Source organism: Panthera tigris, chromosome A1, assembly GCF_018350195.1.
Source record: "Panthera tigris isolate Pti1 chromosome A1, P.tigris_Pti1_mat1.1, whole genome shotgun sequence".
Taxonomy (NCBI): domain Eukaryota; kingdom Metazoa; phylum Chordata; class Mammalia; order Carnivora; family Felidae; genus Panthera; species Panthera tigris.
The window spans coordinates 40,884,022-40,889,470 of NC_056660.1; the positions used below are offsets into that span (position 1 = coordinate 40,884,022).

General features: G+C 35.6%; 1 long non-coding RNA gene across 2 annotated transcripts; it reads right to left on the reverse strand.

The window, feature by feature from the left end:
• Positions 1-350: 350 nt before the first annotated feature.
• Positions 351-4,164, reverse strand: LOC122230990. Of its 2 annotated transcripts, XR_006208064.1 has the most exons (4): positions 4,024-4,164; positions 3,700-3,767; positions 747-883; positions 351-388 (listed from the first exon to the last, which is right to left on the reverse strand). It is a non-coding gene; the product is annotated as an uncharacterized LOC122230990 (long non-coding RNA). The 2 variants fall into 2 exon arrangements; XR_006208065.1 differs by lacking the exon at positions 747-883 and having other exon boundaries at positions 353-388.
• Positions 4,165-5,449: the final 1,285 nt, after the last annotated feature.

The following is a 5,449-nucleotide window of genomic DNA, read 5'->3' on the forward strand; positions in this document are numbered from 1 at the left end:
ACAAACAAACAAACAAAAAGCATAGAGGCCCAGTGACAAGATGTGCCATCGATCATTGCTGTATATCATTTGGAAATGAAAATAATTTTAAAACGATTTTATCTTCTGGGGTCTTCAGAGAAATAAGAAGATAGCAAAATCTAGTCAAGCCTGTGAAATTTTTCTAAGTAATTAAATTAGAAATAAAGTGATGATGGGGCGCCCGGGTGGCTCAGTCAATTGAGCGTCCGACTTCGGCTTCAGCTCGGGTCCTGGTCTCGCGTTCTGAGTTCTAGCCCCACGACGGGCTCTGTGCTGACAGCTCGGAGCCTGGAGTCTGCTTCCAATTCTGCGTCTCCCTCTCTTTCTGCCCCTCCCCTGCTCATGCTCTGTCTCTTTGTCTCTCTCTCTGTCAAAAATAAATTGAAAAAAAAAAAAAGAAAGAAAGTGATGAAAACTATCTTTATTTTTGTTTTATTGTTTAAATATCCAGGCATAGATTGCATATGGTCTAAGTTAACTAGGGATGTGATAGTATAGCATTAGGCTGTAAATTACAAACTTGTGAAAGTCTTTCTATTCACAAGAAAACGTCTTGACCGGTCTTTCTTTGTAAATTGAGAAAGGCTGACATTTTCTGTGCAGCTTTAACTGATATTTGCCAGGCTTGTTATTTGTGGGTTTTTGCTGTACTTTGAAATATTCCACAAATCCTAACTTAGAATCAATCACACCCTTCAGTAGTTTAGCCTGTTGCAATGATTTACCGCTTCTGCTGTCTTCCTTCAGTCTCCAGCTTCACGTATATATACACCCTTTTCTGTCTTCGCACAAAGCAGTTGTAAATGTTTGTTTATAAAATGTATCAAATTTAATTGGTAAGTTCAAGTCACTCTCTTAGGCACTAGAGGCAGAGACAAATGCACAATATACATCAATCCTCTATTTCCATTATGTAACCTCTTTCAACTTCCATTCTATCTTCTATAAAATGAGGATTACAATAAATCAGAGAGTTGCTCTACAAATTAGCTGAAAAAGTGGATAGAAACATCTAGTTCACTGCCAGCCACAGAGTTGGTTATTAATAAATGTAAAAATATCTTTATCTCCAAATCATTATGAATGTGTGAAATCACAGCATCTTGGTTCTACTCTATTTCACCCTGAATCAGATTTGCCCAGTAACTATTCCTTACTGATAATAAATGAAAGCTCAAGATAGGAGAGAAGATCTCTGATATGTTTATCTTTTTGTTCTACAAAAGGCGGAAGTCTAACATAAGAACACACATAAAAATATATGCCTCTTATTTACTCGGCGACTGATATTTCAAATGCACTGCTTTGTTTCATGTCTCATCTCAAACCTTTGAAGTATTATCTTTATTTTAAAAATAAAGAATCTTAGCTGTGAGATGTTAAGTAAATTCTGTAAGATATCCTGCTTGGGAACAAACCTGAGCCTCACGTCTCCTAATTTCAAGCTTTTTATTACTTAAAAAGTCCTTTTGAACTATGCTCCAGCATCAACCTCTAAAGACATTACAGCTGTTTGATACTGAGCTATCAGACAGTATTAATAATTTCAAGGAAACTAGCAGAAAGGAGGCCCCAAGAAAACAGTGAGAACTGAAGACACAGACATTAGTCATGGCTCCCAGGTCTTTCCTTTCTGCGTCTGACATTCTTTCTCTGGGCCAAGTAATAGAAATTATTTCTAAGTGAGGTTTTTGTCACCTCATACAGCAACAAGTGTTTACATTACCAATGTTTCCATTGTATAACCCAGATAGTTGTATAACTTATGTGACATCAGAGAGCCACAACTCATAAATCCATAGATTTTAGGATGGGTTACTGTAAACAATCCTCAACCTAAATCCCCTAAATCCTCTCCTTAGGGGAGACTAAGGGCTCCCCTCCTGGCAAATAGAATTAGTCTATTTATAAGAAGGTACAATTACCAGCGTGCTTACACAGATACTAGACAGGATGACTTATCTTTCTTCCCCCCCCAAGTGTGTCACCAGATGTGTATGTTTACTTGCTCTCCAACCCAGTTTATATTATTGAGAATATTAATTCCCTTTCAGAGAAATGATACAAAATATGTGTGTGTGTGCGTAAAATAGCTTTTTAAATATATTTCTTACAGAATCATAGGATTGTAAGTTTGAAAAAAAAAACATTAGCTGATCTGCCCTTTCATCTTATTGTTTTGAGAAAATTAGAATAGTTATTCTTTGGATCAATTTTCTCAGCACTAAATTCACTTTGCTTTGTATTGCATCCAGTTTGTTCATTTATTCATGCAACAAATATTATTCTGGGCCTAATATACAGCAAATCAGACAAACATCCCTGCTCTGGAGATATTTATATTCTACTGAGGAAAACAGACAAAAACTCAAGTAAGGTAACATCTATCTATACATAATATAGCATGTTAGATACTAAGTAATAAGAAGAATACAAATTAAGCAAGAAAAGTAGAGAGTAAGTTGGCAAGGGCCAGGATGGGGAGACAAAATCTAGATACATTGGTCAGGAGAGGTCTCTGTGAGAAGATGGTGTGGTGTCGAGAACGGAAGGAATGAGGAAGTGAAAAGTGTGTCTTACTGGGGAAGAGAATCCCAAGCAGGGATCAGCATGTACAAAGGTTCTGAGACAGGAGAACCTCTGTTCTGGAGGAATGGCAGTCTAGTGTGCCTGGAACAGATTCAGGTGATAGATCATAAGGTCAGACAAATAATGGGGTGCTATGTCATGCAGGATGAGCACTGAATATGTATCTGTATTCTTCATTTAACTGAAGTTTCTAGAAGTCAGTGTCTTTTTAGCATGCTAAATCTATTCATCCAACGGTCTTGAATCTATATGCCTAACATAATGTCTTCCTTATAAATCTCAGATCCAAGTTTATTGGTTGAAAGAACAATGTTTTAAAATCTAATTTTTTTGACCTATTGAAATGAGATTCCATTAGTTCATGCCGAAATTTTAAGACATAATAATTATTTGAATAAATACATAATTATATCACGTTCAAAATTGTTAACTGCCTTGAGAACTACTTTATGATTTTCTGCATATTCTCTTGAGCAGAAAATTTCAAAAACTTCTTGGTCATAGAGGCTCACATACATGTCCAAATTACAGAAGCTACTAATTATTTATTAGCCACTACTCTATATGCAACTATCTTCCCAGTTCTATTCTCATTTCCCAAGATCTCAGGTAAGACTTGGCTTATATATTAAATGCATGTTTGGGAGTAAAAACTAGTTCTCCCTAATTCAGTTGGGATTCAGCATTTTTAGGTTTGATTAACCACAAATCATAATGCTTCTCAGAAATTGATATTAATATATACATCTCTTTATACTATCTTAGATTCTGTAATATTTTCCAGAATATGCAGTATTGTTTCTTGTACTTTTAAAACTTACTCTGATAAATATAAATGAACACACGTCTCTTTTCTAGCTCTCAACTATATTGTGCTTCCTAACGACATAGTTTACCATTATCTGTAATAATAAATCAGGCTTAAAGAATTCTGGCTAAAACATTGCCAGAAACAACAGAATGCAGAGAATGGCAAGATGCCATAGTGGGCCATATGACTTACAGTAAGTTGTCTGAAGAGCAGTTTTTAAATATTCTTACAATCTCCTTATGCACTTTCTCCTTTGATGCAGAGGAATGAATACTTACTCTGAAAAAATAACCTTTGTTGAATGTTTCTTCTCACACATTCTGACATCTGCCATACAGCTATGGTGCTGAAATAGGATTTCACATCAAGTATTTATACAATAATATATAACAGTAGAAAACATTATTAGAGACCATTTACGAAGACCCAAATTGCGTAACATTTTCGTTTAAAGAAAGCTTAGCAATTCTATGTAGATAATATTAGTTATCTTACCTCTGTAATAAACATGTACTAAAAATTAAATTTTACATCCTGTAATAGAACTATGAACACACACACACACACACAAAATTGCACACCAAAAATACATGAAATTGAACCTGAGTTGTTTCACTTGGTGCGTGTTACTCTACTTCATACATTTCTCCCAGTCTGGCACATTTGAGAAATGCCTAGAAAATGTCAAATTCAGAAAAAGCCAATGCGGCATCTTCATGTTATTCCGATCCCTGCAATTCTTATGTCTGGGTGACATAAATGGAATGGCAGCTGTTTCTTCAGTGCATTTGATATATACTCTCAGAGTCATTTCCTGATGGATATTTTGGTTGTTACATTTCCAGTTGTTGCAGCAGCGATGATGACTCTGACACTCTTCTTTCGAGGTAATTAAACTTTCAGCCCATCTGTGCAGTAACTTTCATAATATTTTCAAAGGGCACGGAATGCTTTTAATATTTGTACCACTTCACTGTTACTTGCTCAGGGACCTATTATCTAGCTGAACATTGTTGAAACAAGTTTTTCAAAACCTGGCTAGTGAAAGGGGACATGAAAATGTCACATGAGCAGGAAAGTAATGCAACTGATGCTGAATTTTAAAATAACCCGAAGGGTACCTTGTTTACCAAAACCGCAGTTCGCAGTTAGGCATTTTATCTTTGACTCTCTATGATGTCGAATCGTCAAGTGAAACGACGAGTTCTGAGTATGATCTTTCTTGTTCTGGAGATACTGTCTGCTTTGAGAAGTTTTTAGCTTTTGTGTACTACAGGAAGAGAAGTTAAATTAGTGTTAAAATAGTGAAGAAATGATGAGGTAAGTAGACACAGAAAGACGATATGTTTATAAGACCGGAGTGTTTCAAAATCATATACAGCATATAAAAATAATGATTATTGTCTCTAGACAGTAAACTTTAATGCATCAGTTAATGTCTAATAACAACTTAGATGTAAACAAGGTCTAATAGAGAAGAGGAACTTTTATATTTTGAAATGTGCTCTTAATTGAGTCACTTTTTTCTTGTTATCAGTATTGTAGGAAGTTTAAAGATAAAGGTATGAAGGGGCACCTGAGGGTCTCATTCGGTTGAGCATCCCACTCTTGATTTTGGCTCGGGTGTGGTCTCACGGCTCCTGAGGGGAAGACCCAGGTCGGGCTCTGCACTGACAGCACGGATCCTGCTTAGGATTCCCTCTCTCCCTCGCCCCCGCTCATGTGTGCGCACTCTGACTCTCTCTCTCAAAAGAAATAATAAAATAAACATTAAATAAAAGTTATTAAAAATTCGAATTTTAAAATCTTCTCTAACTCCAATATTCTCATTAATTACTATTATCAATTTAATTTTGTACATACTTAAGTAGACACAAATTAGCAGTCCCCTAAGCATTTTGTTTTACTGCCTGCTGTTTTATCATTAACATTTCGAAAGATAAGTCACATTTCTTTCAATGTCAGCATAGACTTTCATCAATTGGAAATAACAGGTATCATTTAGTGGATCCCTTTTTATTGTTATAC